A 16,143-nucleotide genomic window follows, 5' to 3' on the forward strand; every position below is an offset into this window, starting at 1 on the left:
AAATAGGAGTGGAGCGGATGACCTTCATTGGACAGGCAGCTAAGATCCTGACATTATCCCGTGACTTGCTCAATACGACACATACCCACTGACATTTAGGCAAGAGTTTTTTTTCTCATAGGAATGACACCATCTTCCATCCTTTTGGTTGTTTTTCAAATTTTTTTTTTTTTTTTTTTTTTATGTCTGTCAAGTCAGTGCAACTTCCACTGTAAGTTCAGGATGACCATAAAATAGGCACTGTCCAAATGAATCAGGCTGATGGTAGAGATTTGAATACAGTAGTGGATGGAGCAATTTTACATTGAAATATTCTGAAAAGTCTGTTGTTATCCTTTCTTGTATTCTTGCATTGTGAGCAGTGTGCCACTTGTATTATTTGTTTTAAGTAACCATTGTCTCTCTAGTATGGTATGATGTAACTATTTATGTACAGTAGCTGATGCAGCTTAACACCATTCCATCAAAGAACCCTGCAGGGGAAATGCAACCCTGATTAACATTTACTGACCAGTACCACAGTAAACCAAAATGAAATTTGCAGTTTGGTGGTAAACTAGAAGGTAGAAATAATGTTGCACTTGGCAGAATTACCTTTTTGTCTTCCAATAGGAGACAGACTACAGCGGCTGAGCAGCAATGCATTTTAGCAGAAGACTTTTTTTTTTTTTACACAACTCCAGTGGTACATAAACAAATTCCATCATTCTGTTCAATTTATCATTCCATCAAGCTTTTCACATTCAAACATGGCAATACCACAATGCCACAGCTCTCCAACTTCAATTTCACATCACCGTTCAATAAAATAAATTGAAAAAACGTTTGGAGGTGGATATTTGGAGACTTTCAACAAGGACACTCTGGGCAGGTACATTTTCACGGTGTTATAAATGTATCAAGTTCGACAAGATCAGTTATTCCACAAGCTTAGAACAAGAGAATCTACTTAGAGAGTTACAATATTCTATTTTAGGAACACCAGCAGTTCTCTACTACCCTCTAGCCCCCCCCCTGCCCCCCCCCTCTCTGACAGACTTTTGCTCAAACAGTGCAAAGCAAAAGAGGAACACAGAACGCAATGGCAAGCAGGAGTGAAAATTTGGGAGGCTCTCAAGCCAAGATCAGTCGGATTCTCATGAATGGTGGTGGAATAGTTGAAGTACTCTCTCTAAACCCCAAAGTCCCCCATCATTCATCCTTACAGAGCATCTCAAGTTATCCAAAGAATTTCTTCACACAGATTCTGTACGACTAATAAATGTTTTCACTAACCTGTAAGTGCAAACTGGAACCCACAGGGCATATTTAAGTACGTGACTGAAGCCTTCATGCCATTACTGTGCGGCCGATGTCAGGCAATAAAGTTCACTAGCCCATTATACGGCAAATCACTTTTGGTAAAATAAAAAAAGAACTGGCACCATAAGGGACACATACAGTCGTCATTATCCTCCCCGACATCCAAACATGTCCAACAAAAACCATGTTTGGGTCTTTAAACCTCTCAGCACACAACCATTTGCCTTGAGGTGACCATAAGGCAAGAAAAAAATGTCAAAAGCAATGAGTGTGCCAGTGATGCATGAGAGAAAGAAATGATGTATGGCTCGAGGAAGGCAAAAAATAAAGACCAAATAACATACTGCAGTCGAGTGATTAGTGTACCGGTCCCTCTCTTTAGTGCGCCTGAGGTGATACATTTCGTCATTTCAGCAGTTGAACAAGTCTGAACATATGTGAGGTCAGCTTTCATCCTAACATCATTCAACGTTCCATCATAGTTCGCTATTTCCATCACGTTCCACGATCAAGTTTCAGTTCTGTCGATGAAATTGTCCAGAGTTGAAGTTTTGTGAATTGATACAAAATCAGAATACATTCTAAATGGTGATCCCGTCATGAGTCCACATCACGTGACCAGGAAGTCCAAGCGTCCTCCAGTTAGCTTAAGACAACTTTAGAGCATTTGAGATATCAGTGAGACAACAGCTCCACAATTTAAGCCGTGCGGAACCTTGTTAGAGGTTCCATGCAAAACTCTAAGTGGGTACGCTTGCAGGTGCACACAAGCGTGAACAAAACGCTAACACATCTGAACATGGACCACAATTGTCACGGTGCTTCTCTCACGCCCTCTCTCTGTTTGTTCTCTCCCTCTGTCCTCTTGCTCGAATCTCGCCTCCAGCCTTTCAGACTTTGAATTCTCTGTCAATAACCAATTGTGTTGCTCCTCCCCACCCTTCACCCACGCTCTTTCTCTTTGCCCAGCATTGATTGTTCGGTGTTCAAACATCAGCTGGGGGAAGAAAAAAAAAACAGCCTGTCACTCTTGAGGCACGGGGAGCGGGCAAGGGGAGAGTAAAGGGGCGAGGGGTGGGGAGAGAATGGCACCAGCGCGAGAGATGGCGGTTCACTTAGAAAGCATGCCATGCAAATTTGGATAAACCTCTTACTTCATGTGCGTGCGTGGGTGGGTGTGTTCTGGGGCCAGCACACTTTAATTAAAACACTTTTAGATGATGGAGGTAAGGGAGCAACAGACAGCTTCTTTCTCTTGCCCAATTTCTTTCAGGGATAATGGAGCTGGGAGGTTTTAAGTGGAATCTGTGTTTTTGGGCCAGTGTACAAACATCCATCAGAGCTCAGCAGCCGGCAATTTGTGCAGATAGGAGGAGCCTTCGAGACAACAACTCCTCGCAGTGCGGCACCGCACGACTTTTATTGCTCTAATGGCAGACAACACACAGTTGGAAAGCACGGGGTTTGGAACAGTCTTTTCGACAAACGCGCGTGCGGAGACACAACATCCTAAACTTTGTTTAGGAAACCACTCTCCTTCTTTTGTTGAATACAACAGCATTTCAAGGCGTAAAGTTCATTTTACTTTGATACTGTTCTGTGTTTCCATTATTTTATCATTTGTTATGGTTCATAACCATCGCAAATATATGTACATGGCACAACATGAATGATTACACCCCAACTTTCAGGATATCGATGACATACTAGAATACAAAATGCTCCCAAAAGTGTGTTGAGACACTTTTTAAATGATTAGCAGAATAGCATACATGCTATAATAATTTTTGAAGGCTCTCCAAAAACAATACGCCCCCCCTCCTCCCAACAAATGCAACAAATAAAAAGCACAGTTGCCTCGATTCAACATTTGTGGATTAACGTGACCTGAAGAAGATAAGATAACCTTTATTAGTCTCACAATGGAGAAATTCCCAATTCAGAGCAGCAAAGTTATGAAAGGAAGAAGTAGGATGAAATGTATTAGGCAACTGAGATGTTCTTGTTTTTCATTCCAAGGGTCACGAAGCGACAAGTAGAGTGGAGAGAAGAAGGGGCTATGAACAACCTGAATCAAGATGTCTGCATATCCCAGCATAATGGTAAAATGGCCTCTGAAGCTCTCACTCGCGCATGCTTCGCAAACACACAGTCATATTTTCCCATATCTCTGCATGTGGACTCTTAGTGAAGATTCAAACAAATGTACTTTTCTTTATGATTACACGCTGCGCTCAAATGCGCAAACTGTAGTTGTTGAACTACAGGGGGACTTGACAATAAAGAGAATGTAGGCCTATGGAGCCCTCTACGGTAATTTTTAGGTGTCCTGCCAGGACAACAAAAACAAACAAACAAACAAACAACAAAAAACAGCAAATCATTCCTCCTTCATCCACTTCATTTGGGTGTCTGACATAAAAATGCTTCTCGTCTTTCTCCCTTGACTCCAGTACTGCCTGCTGGATTGAAATACCTTCATTAAACACACAAATAGGTACATTATCCCACAGCTATGAAGTACAAGTGACTCACTGAGGACAAAAAGCCGTGCGAACGGAAAGCCGAAAGCCCCCTTCCTATCAAGCGGTACTGTATAATTCAGATCGATACAAATGTGCACGTCTTACTTTCATAAACGGTGTTTAAGACCAGGGCTTACCATTTCATTTGTGGTAAGCAGAACTAAACTTTACCACTAAATACGACAGCACTGTCCGGTATACAGACCCAACAAAGCCAAAATAAAACCCATTATGTAACATTGACTGATGTCAGCGTCATCAAATCTTCCGAATGATCATATTTTCCAAAGAAGTAACTGTAACACAAGCCCACGTAGAGACACACAAACAGCCAGCCAGACAGGTCGACAGCAGCAAGGATGGATGGACTGAGACATTGTCTCCTTGATTTCCTTAAAGGACAATTACACTGAATGATTTATGGGGCAACTGACTTCATCAATCCAAACAAAAGTCTGCCTGGGAGGGGGGAGGGGCGAGGGAAGAAATGCATACAATAAAAGATAAGTGTTATGTTTTTGATTATATGCTGATGGAAAATTACAGACTGTGTATGTTGGTATGTGGTGACCTCAGTACAAGTTGTACACAACATCTCTTCTCACATCAACAAAGGCTGACCGGGTGTGAAGATTCACACAGTTTGCCCATCTGACAAACGATCAAACAAACACACACACACACGGACCTTTGCGCAACCAATTACACTTCAAGCAGCCTCCTTCAACTCTGGCATGGGAAGAGAGACACACACAAGTCCTCTTTTAATAGGGAATTCACTTGTAAACAAATACACACTCCATTGTGGTTCCCCAGACAAAGAGAGACAGGAAACCGAATTAGACGTCCCGCTGAGAGTACGGAGATCTAACACTGTGAGTTCCCGTGGCTTTGACATGATGGCCTTGTGAAATTCTTGTTTGGATATTTTGATACTGTCACCAGCATGAGCACCACAAGGCTCTGACACAATGTACTCTCTGCAAGGACTCCAACAGACTTAATCTCTAACATTGGCAGCCATGCACATTAAAATGCTTTGATTTTTTTCTTTTTTCGACTCTTCTCTGCCTATACCACCCCTAACACTTAAGATAAACATTCCAAAGGTAATTCATAGTTGTAATAACTTTGTTAGCCAGAGTTTAAAAACGGCAGCAGTTTAAAGCAAACAAACCTTAAGTGAACTGTAAATTGTAACCATTAATATATACATGAAGCTTTGATAGGTCAAGCTTTTCCCACAAATGTCTTTCGACAAATTCAAATAATAAACCACCTTCAGTACATTGACTGAATTCGTTGTCTTATTAAAGTTTTTATATGTTATGCTTCCATTATATGACACTCAAGCGATCATAATGATTATAAGCACCATTCAATTTTCAAAAGCACTAAGATGAATTAGGAAAAAAAATCCTGTTACATAGTTCAGTCATAATTCATCACATCCAAATGGAGGAATTTTAACAAATTTGCTGAACTGAATAGTTTGGCTAATGATTACTTAATTAGCAATATGACTATAGTCACAAAACTACACCACGCGCTGCCACCTTCTGGCATGTACGCTAAAATAAATTTTCTCTAATTTATTGGCATGAGGAAGGTCGATGGATACTAAATCCCACGCTAACCCATGTGAAACAGATTCCATTATTCTCCTGGCTCAACAACCAACATCGATGTGAGACAAACATCCAAATTGAAAAAATATATTTTTTGGCCTAAGTTCAGAGCTGATGGAGGGTTACCAGTACTCTTGTATATGAATAGAGACCATAATTCGCAGTGCCACTGTGATGAGAATTGATTTCATATACTGTACTGGCTGGTTTATATTTATCCCTGTGTGTAACACAAGGGACAGCCGACTCAAAGAGAGACTGTGAGTGTGTTTATAAATGTGTGGGTAAGTGTGACTGCAAGATTGGGAGCGCTAAGAGGATTTGTGGTTGTGTTGTAGCAGCCAACCCACTGGTGTTAGCAGTGCCGTAGATTGGACTGGACACAGGCAGGGGGTGGGCACCGTTTTGGTTGGAAATATATTCTGTCGCAGCTAGAGGGCGCCACCCCCGCAGAGCTCATTAATCACAGCCCATCAAAAAATGGCCTTTTGCCGTTTGTGTGTGTGCCCCAGAGAGCTCCTGCGGCATGGGAACACGGGACAAGGCAACTAGCACAATCAATCACGATCAAAGGTGCAGAGGGAGAGGCAGGGACAGAGGGAGGACGAGGAGGCACTCTGGGTGAGACAATGTCGTTTTCCTATTATCATCTCGAAATTATAGAGCAGTGTCGCACTTGGAGGTCAACCTACTACTTTAGATGTGCCGGCCCGCGCACGTGTCTAATCACAACAGTACAGTAAGTGTTTTGTATAAGGCGCCACTGATTGCCCGCCCCACCGCTATGCAGCTGCCTGATGAGCGTTATGCAGATGTACCCAGTGTGGCTGGTTGCCATGGTTGGAATTCACTTGGTGCTCAGTCCTCTAGAGGCCTGCAGTCATTGCAGACATTCACTATAGCCTACATGTTTTGTTTTGTTTTTTGTTGTTGTTTTTTTTGGTTTTTGCTTTGCCTGCTTACCTTGCAGGAGTTATAGTTGGGGACTATGTGTTTGTGTTTGTACAGTAGATGTGTGTGTGTGTGTGTGTGTGTGTGTGTGTGTGTGTTTGCACATTGTGAAAAGGTGAGCAGTACACTGGAAGTTGGGGCCATTTTAATACAATACAATACAATACATGCAGATTTATATCGCGCTTTCACAACAGCGACAGCTGTAACAAAGCGCTTCACAAAACAGTTAACATAAAGTAAAATAATAAACAACACATAACATAAAACACGGACAGTCGTGCAGTCCTAACCACTTTTCTGTCACACGCTTTGTTGTTTGAAGCAGTTTCAGATGAAAGAGGAGAGAATCAAAGTGTCCTTTAACCAGTGGATCAGAGACGTCATGCTCAAAATGTGCACACGTCGGCTACAAGCTAAGTTTCAAAGTCAACAAGAAGCTGTAGCATCCATTGACGAAAAAAGACATTGGTTCACTTCTCCTGTCCCATGGAAATCCATTTCAATTCCAAGCGGCGACTCACGGTTCCAAATACGCATCCTCTCTCCTCATCCTCAACTTCAGCAGCCATCCATCCAGCCGCACCAACGCCGACTGTCCAACAGCGCCGACATAGCCACTGAACAAAACGGGGTTGTGAAAAATGCTGCCCATTACAGGCGCAAAAAACACAAGCGCCCCAGGTCTGTCCAGCACCGACAGTCAATGGCGGCGACATTCCTCCAAATCAACATCTGTGCTGGTACAGGCGTGCTGCCGAGAAGGCGCAACCACCAAGCACAGATACTTCTCCTTTGACGAATGCCGTGGCCAAAAAGCGCTGAAAACAGTCCATATCAGGTCCACACGATGAAACAACAAACAACATGTGACAAAACAAAAGACAAAAATACCAAAAAAGAACAAAAAAGCAAGGCTCTTGAAGAGCACTTGGTGAAGGCTGCCTACTCGGGCGCCATCTTGGAAAAAAAAATGGGTAATGGGAGTAATTACGTGAGAAGATGAGCTGCATTCCTTCCTGAGGGCAAGCTGATTATAGGCTTCTCCTCTCTGGGCCCCTGTAATTACACACACAATACACCCACCCCTCCACCCAAAAAAAAAAAATAAAATAAAAATAACACAACCCCCCAACCACCCAATGTCCCTCCATACTCATCACAGACTTTGTAGTGAAGTCACCGGCTTCATCACTTTATCTCACAAAATCCCCCAAAACACCACCTGATCTTTTCCTTATCTACGAACACAAACATCTTGATATTAACAAGAGATTATGCAATTGATATGATCTACGAAAGTCCATAAACACAACTAGCACTGAATGCTTCAGACTTGCTTTGTTGATTGGTGTGTTTGTGTTTTGACAAAAGCTAAGTGGTCCTCGTGACCGCCCCTTGCTGACAGTTTTTGCCTTCCAGGTAAATCTGGACTCTTTCTAACGCCACTTTGGCGTCTCTCAGCGGTCCTCGCACAAAGGAGAGGCGGACTTGTGCACATGACCTCACACTTTATAGACCTTCTCAAAACCAGTCGGTCGACCCCAGTCGGGGATTCCAGTCAGACTGGAGACACGCAGACTGGTAAATTACACATTCCTCACTTTGACACCCAAAATTGTTACAAACAACCAACGGTTAGAGGTCCTGCTCCTCTTTTATTTATCCTCTGATACCAAGCCTGTGTGAGACAACAAAGACATGGTTTGAACGCTTCTCAGAATTGCATCTACTTAGTCAAGCATTACCCCACCCCCACCCTTTCAAAAAAACGAATCAGCGTCTTAGTTCACCCTGTCTTTTAATTATTTTTCAAAAAGACATTTTAGGCCATTCTGAGCTAACAACTTTGTGGTCTCCTAACTGGAACCTTGTTCCTACTTTGTAAATGGAACACCAACGTTGCCGTCAGATGAAGTGTTCACACTATATCAACCAACTACTTTAGACCTGTAAAGTTTGGTAATGCATGATTCAGACTATTATCTGACTGTCAAACAGATCAAAAACAAAACTTTTCACCTCTTTGGTGACAGTGTAAAGCAATCAATTTTGCTTGATTCACTAAGAAACCTCAAGAAAAGAGACACGTGTGTGTATAACGCTCTTCACAACATAATCTCTAAATATCGTTCATCCACTTTTCCCAGGTGCAGTGAAGGTGGACCGGATTCAATTTTTTGTAACTCAATTGAACTTTATGAAATGATATTCCTGATCAAACGAATTTTGGACTCATTTCTGATAACTTACATATTCATCCAACTTGGGTTGGAACTTACAATTGGTCCTTGTGTCCTCTGGTACACCGCGCGACAAACGACAGCCAACACAAGTTGGCTTGGAATCAAGCTGTATTGTCAGTGCATTCCCAGATTTACCGACAGCAGGCTACAAAGAGGCTAGGGAAGAGAAATATCGGAGAGTTCGCAAAGGTGTGGCTACAGCAAGATGCAAACGACCATGAATGTGAAAAGGTTTGACGGAAGGCGTCACAACATGTGTGTTTTCCATTATTTGATTTGACAACTCTGCGTGCCCAAGAGACAGCGAGTCGACTGGCTCGGTACAAATGAAATCAGACACTCCCATCAGGTGATAATGAAGAGAGAGGAAAATGTCGCGGCCTTGGTAAGAGACGCTGATTCATCGCAGGAGAAGACAGACGGATTAAAAATGAAAGGTCTCCATTGCTGAGAGCTTTATGAAGACGGTGAGCAAAGAGTAAGGAAGCCAGAAATAGAGGTAAGGTAGTCGAGGAAAGAACTTGAGCAAAAGGACAAGGAAATGGGAGCGATGGATGGGCAAGTACAAGGAAGCTGGCAGCTGGTAGGAGGGAGCCAAGGGTGTAAATGGGTAGCAGCGCCAGGAAAGAGGGATGTTGATGGAAAGAACGAGGGAGAGAAGAAATGGAGAGAGACACAGAAACACTCCCCGGGTGCAGTTCAAGTGCAACTCTTGATAATTCCGAGTGAGCGCGTGTGTGCTCTGGTTGCCACAGTCTCTGGTTCTTTTGGAGAAGCTTGCTGCTGTAATGTGTTGTGACAGACCCTGATTCTTGTGACTAACTGCTTTGGCAGGAGTGCTTCTCTGTCATGCTAATGAACAGATGAGCCGGATTGACAGTGGATCGACGTGCAATGCGAGCGTGACGACCCTCGCGACACACACACGCGTACAAATTCTACGGAGAGCTGCTTATAAGCGATATGTGTGAAGCCCGAGGCCGAGCGAGCGAATGACAGCACCTGGACAAGCAAAGAGAGCCATAACAAACGACATAAACATTGTAGCATTTGCGTCACTCTGCTCCTTCATTTCGTCCCATTGCATCGGAGAAATCCCAAGACATATTACCCAAAGCCTCAGTGAAGATGTGTGTAGTTGGTGGGTTGCGGGGGAAATCCTATTAATCATGTTTTCACCTATGAAACTGTCACAGGCCAACTAACTTTAATAGCACCTAGGAACTAATAAATATTCGTTGCATAAAAAGCAGCAGGTACCCTTCTGAAAAATGAGCCATGCATTCTTTCCATACGTAAAATATGGTTATGTTTCACTTTAAAGACATTAGTTCTTTTCCCAAGTGTGATGAGTCAGCATTTATGTGTCAGTCATTCATGAGGTTTTGGCTCCTGAGTGTTCTGTTCTTTGCTGTTCTGCCCTACAGCCAAAGAACGTGCCCTTGACCTGTAGATAAGAGGGGTACTTAAAAGAGGTTGAATCCCATAATTGGGGCAGTTATGGTGGGACTGACTGGAATAATGGCAATGGAGAACCCCGATGAAGACAGCTATGTAAATTAAATACATACACTGTAACACAAAAAATAAATGATCAGATGAATGTGAAAAACGTATGCGTGTATCAGTTAGAAGACAGCAGCATTGAAACATTCGCAACAAACTGCATTAAAATGCTCCACCGGTGCATCTTCAATGATATCACTCTACCAACTTCTAGGTCAAGAAAATTAAATGTTTCCTACGGAAAAAAAAACCAAAACACCATGACTGTGACTACAATGGCAACCTGTAAATGCACTTGGGATAATTTAGACTTTTTAACATGATGAAATTCACTGCATGTATTGTTAAAATCGTGTGGCTAAACATTTTATAAAAAAACATACAGTATGCTATCTTGTTCGCACAAGTAATCAAATTTACATAAAGAAATAACTGCGAAGAGATGGATTCTTGTCTTTAACTGCCAAATGAACACTTGTTCGTTCGTTTTTGTGAAATGTATTTTTCGAGATTACCAGATATGGTTGGCAATTTTGCATTTTCCTTTTTAAAATGTCAAAATCATTGTTAAAGCCACGAATCCCTGATTTTAAAAAAAAGTAACTTACTTTAAAGAAACTTAAACTTGTGTAACGTATTTCACAACTCGGACGGTAATATTGTAAAGCAGGGCTGTCCAACTCCGGTCCTCGAGGGCCCCTATCCAGCACATTTGAGATGAGATAAAATATGCTGGATTGGGTTCCTTGAGGACCGAAGTTGGACACCACTGTTGTAAGGGAATTTATTACACTCAAATGTAAGTGACTACAAATCTGAAACGTATTACATTGTACAACTACGTAACTTGCCCAACGCATGGTTACAGTCGTCTTAATTCCCAACTTGAAAACGTTTCATTTTTTTCAATTGAGCTGATGAATAATGGAAAAACATGATTCACCTCATGATTTGTCTTTATATTACAAAAACCTGGCATTTGAGCAGCAGTCCCTATAAATATCTTTTTATTTCCACCGGATTTAAGCCAATGCTTCGTTAATCCATTTGTTGCATGCACACAGTCAAAAAGCGTATACACAATTCGACGTTATTCCCATCAGCTTTGTGTGTGAATATCACAACTTACAAGGCATATTACACACTTCCCATTCATCATACATTGGTGGACTCTAGCAATCTGCAAAAGTAATTACTTGAATGGTTTTGATCCACCAAGCCGCTCACAAACTACAGGCAGCCCAGGGTCACCAGGCCAGTGACTCCCAACAGCATCGTTTTGATTTGTTTACACAGCCCTTTTTGTTTTGTTTTATTTTAATAGTGGTTTTTAGGTATTAGTGCGTGTGGACTCGCTGCCTCTCTGCTTGCCCCGTTCTCAATGCTGGTGAAGAGGTTTGTGTAAGCCATTAGGATGATGAAGAGGCCTTTCATAAGTACACACCCTCAGGCCAGGCACTGACAGGCGCTTTACCTCAACAAGCCTCTCAAGCACAGCGCTCAACATGAGACAGCACCCAGTGAAGTGGTCCGCAGGCGATCCCCACTTACGGACGGTCACACACACACACTCATACCCAACTTTCCACTTCAGCTGTTACACAATGGGACCAGAGAAAAACACTTTTCTTTTTCCAAAAGGTAATTATATGAACAAAGAAGTGTCAAATGAATACTTATCAAACAGAGGAAAAATTGTCCTTGCGGGAAAAAAAATCCTGTCGCCAAGGTACTTACTTTTTATAATGAGGTCATAAAATAGATAAATGATTGAAACGACAAGACACTTGTAGTCAAGTTTAAAACATATTCAGGTATCTGCATGTATGCACACACGTCCATATTTATCTATGACCCTACGGACGAGACGGTTAAACACGAAGGGCTCAATTTTCATAGACAGGCCTATTTGTGCTTGGCATAAAAACTGGCTCATTTAGATTTTCCTTTGGGACTTTGGCAGACTGCACGACTCCATGGACCGAGGGCATTTTCTATTAAACGCCCCTGGCACTACCTGCAATTTGCTGACAGGAAGCAGACTATTCTTGAGACCAACAGAGCAGGTCTAAAATGTTGCGCAGGTAGAATAACATGATTTCGGTGGATTTAAGTGAATTTAAAAGCTACTGTAAAAACATCTTTCTTCGCGCTAATTTTCAAGCTGAAGCTATCTCAATCGTCAGTTAGCAGTGCATTGCATGACAATGTTTAAACGCCACAGCTGACTACTTGTTTGAGTTCATGCACTTAAATGACTTTTAATGCGTTTTTCGAGAGCAAAGAGTGAGTGCAAGGTGTTTTTCCACGGAGTCGAATGCGACTGTAGTGGACCATTGTGAAAAAAAATAATCACAGTTGGTGACTATCACGCGCACGCCAAGCAATTGAGCACCAAACATCCACCGAAGTGCTGCAACAGAAAAACGGCGACCCAGTGTCAGGTTTTGAGGCTCCAGATACAGTTGCGCCTTGACATATGAGTATAATTACTTCAGTGAGCCTCGTAACTCAAAACAAATATTTTCCATCAAGTACCAGTGAACAAAATACCCAGGAAGAACATTGTGGGTTTTTTTGGTCCCAGCTGTGGCACTCTGGCATCCTTTCACTTTTTAACATCTGACTATTTGTTTTCAAATCTTGAATGGCCTCACCCCACCTTACCTCACTGAGCTACTCCGCCACTACGCAGCTCCCCGGTACCTCAGGTCTGCAGAACAAACATTATTAGAGGAGTAAACGGAGGCTCAGAGAAGATTGAGCCTTTTCCGGTGCTGGTCCCTTTCTTTGGAATAACCTCCCACCAAACATTCGGCAAGCCCCCCCTCACTTACCAACTCCTCTTAAAGCTCATTTTTATTCTTTGGCTTTTGACTTGTCTTTATTATTAATTTATTGTTTTATTGTTTGTTTGTGTATGAATTATTTTTGCTCCAAGTATGGCACTTTGTGTACGGCGGTGGTTGTTCGAAACTGCTGCAGAAATACAGTTGAGTTGAGTGGAACAGTTCTACACCCTCGACAAGGTTCTTGAGGGTGAATGAGAGTTTGCCCAACCAGTCTACATGTGTTTTGTGGACTTGGAGAAGGCATTCCACCATGTCACCCGGGGAGTTCTGTGAGTGGTACTTCAGGATAATGGGGTACCGAATTCCTTGATACGGGCTGTTTGGGCCATGTATCACCAATGTCAGAGTTTTGGGTCGCCTTGCTGGCAGTCAAGGTTGGACTCTACCAAGGCTGCCCTTTGTGCCGTCAAGCGGATCCGTCTTTGTGGTGTACAAAGTATGGAATGCTGCACCAGCCTCTTGGAAATCTCTCGAAGTCTGTTAACAAGGGCTGTGATTAAACAATTGACAGTAAATTTGATATTGTATCCTGCGACTCGCTCATGACCAGTCCAGAGTGTACGCTGCCTCTTATCTGGGATCTGCTCCAGTTACCTGTACCCTCAGTGAAGACAAGCTTATTTGGAAAATGGATTGATCATGTGCGTATAATACACTCTTAAATTTGTGTTTGGAAGACAAATGGACTTTGGTCGTGGTACTTGTTCACCATGCACTGTGCTGTACTTGTCATTGAATATCAGCCAATACAGTTCAGTGTATGAGGAGGAGGACAGGAGGAGACTCTAGAGGGAGAACGTCTTGACTAATTTCTCACTCAGTATTTTGATCTATTTTTAATCATTGGCGCACATCGCCTAATAGCGTAACGGCCATGCAGGGCTTGGTCCAGATGGGTAAAGTCATTCATCAAAAGGGTAGTGAGAGAGGAAGACAGGAAAGGTAAAAAAAAAAAAAAAAAAAAAAGACAGGTACAGAGGGAGGGAAGAGACAAAGATAAAGTGAGAGTACAAGCGACAAGTGGAAAAGAATGAGGGAGTGAGACAGAAATTGATAAAGACAGGGAGCAAAAAAGGGAACATGAGCCAGAGGAGCCACGGGAGGCGAGACAACCTGCTTTCATAGAAGCTCTATTGATTACTTAAAGATGAAAAGCAAAAGAAAGGGTTCTGCTGAGAGAGTAGATAAATGGGCGCAATAAAGTAGGCTTGCAAACACAAATCTGGGCGAGAGTAACAAATAACATTGTACAGTCTTTCGTTAAATCTAGTATGATGGAAGCCGAGTCAAGAAGCTGGTAGCAGCTGCTTAATCTATTGCTCGGATGACTAATAAAGTCTGATGGATAAAAGGTATGACAGGTTGGGAGTGAGGAGACTAGGCTAAATATACACGCGGAGAGCATTACCACACAGCATATAGGATCTGATTTGCTCTGATTAAATGTTATTCTATGTTGGATTTCTGAGCCAGTCTGAAGATTATACTGTCTAAAAACAGCCATGGTTTAGGAGACACACATTAACTTTTGTCCTTTATTGAGATGTTACATGAAAACCCTACATTCCAACATTAATCATAATTCCAACCCATTCAAATCCTACAAACGTTTCTCGTTTGCGGACAAGCGGCGATAAACATTGAAATGAAATGCTATTTGTCAAACTATATGAGTTGGGAAACTGCAAAATGGATGATGGGAAGCAAACAAAAAAGTCATGCAGTCAAAGTTACTTATTAAGTTACAGCCATTTGTTTAAAGGTGGACACAAACTAAATAACCCATTTCGATTCATGAATCCATCCAATTTCTATGCCGCTTGTCCTCAACAGGGTCACAGTTGAGCTGGAGCGTAGCCCAATTGACTTTGGGCAAGAGACACTGTACATGCTGGACTGGTTGCCAGTCAATCGCAGAGCCCGTATAAAGTTATGTACAGTATACTGTATGCTAAACACCAACAATTCAAATGGCGGCCTCTTTGACTGCTTTAGTGCAGTGTAGTTTGAATAGACATTGCAAACAATTACATTGTATTCTAAATTCCTTCAGAAGGTGCATGTCTAATTACGACATAATGCCGTCTTAAAATGGTATGGTGAGCTGGTTATTGTCAGAAAATAGTCTATAGTAGTGAAAACAAGCATTTCAAGTTGCAGAAAACTTAGGTGCAAGGCTACACGAATGTTAAGAATGTTAAAGGGGTACTTAAAACATTGCATCTATGGGATTTATGATGGTGACATTTTGACCCTGGAACAGATTATTTCTATTCCAGTGACTTCTAGTGAGGAACATGATTTCCAAATCTGAGGTCAAACTGTGTTATGAAATGGAGTGCGTTTAAATTGGTCTTTTCCTTATTGGTGCAATCATTCTCAGCGAGTCATCAATTATCTCTTTCATCATTTTAAAATGATGAGATTCATTCTTTGAGTATGTTCACCTTGAAATGACTCTGGTCCAAACAAGTGTGTGCATGTACATCATTGCAAACAAAGAACGATGTCTGTGTACGCTTTGCACCGGCACTCTCATAATACAGAAAATAATTGCAAAAGCGTGTTACATGGAGCACATCTGTGGGTCAGGGGTCGCTATGCCGTGTTAACACCGCAACGTTTCACTGTTCAATATGATAATGCCTTTCACGGTTCTGCTCCCAGCACAATAATGAAGCAAGTACAGTACAGACAAGACAAGCATTGACCGGGAGGTCTTGAGGCCTATGACAAGACTTAAGCTGTCTGTGACTCTTGACCTCTGATTTGCACATGGGGGTGCCGTAAAAGTTATTTTTTTTTTCTCCATGTAAAACAACAACAAACTAAAACAACCTCTAGTTATTTATCAAGCAAAGAGCGTTGAGTAGTTGCTTCTGCGATTTCTCCTCATTAAATATTATTCCGTGTGGAATGAAATGACTGGGACATTATTATGCATTACGTATTGCAGTCTCCAATCACTTTAATGGCAGCGGAGACAATGAACACAATCAGTGGGGCAGATAAAAAGAAAGGAAAACGGGACAGGAAAACCGGCAAATGGAGAGGAGAGGAGAGGAGAAGCTATAGCAAGTACATGGAGGTTGTGATGAAGAGGAGAGCAAAAGGCGCGCACACACACACACAC

At 42.1% G+C, this 16,143-nt stretch overlaps 1 protein-coding gene across 3 annotated transcripts in view; it reads right to left on the bottom strand.

The window, feature by feature from the left end:
* Positions 1-16,143, bottom strand: part of unc5b (unc-5 netrin receptor B) — a 50,136-nt gene that overhangs the window by 18,295 nt on the left and 15,698 nt on the right. The window lies entirely within an intron of this gene.

This window comes from Hippocampus guttulatus, chromosome 10 (genome assembly GCF_054856545.1).
Source record: "Hippocampus guttulatus isolate MCC_2025c chromosome 10, RoL_Hgut_1.0, whole genome shotgun sequence".
Classification (NCBI taxonomy): domain Eukaryota; kingdom Metazoa; phylum Chordata; class Actinopteri; order Syngnathiformes; family Syngnathidae; genus Hippocampus; species Hippocampus guttulatus.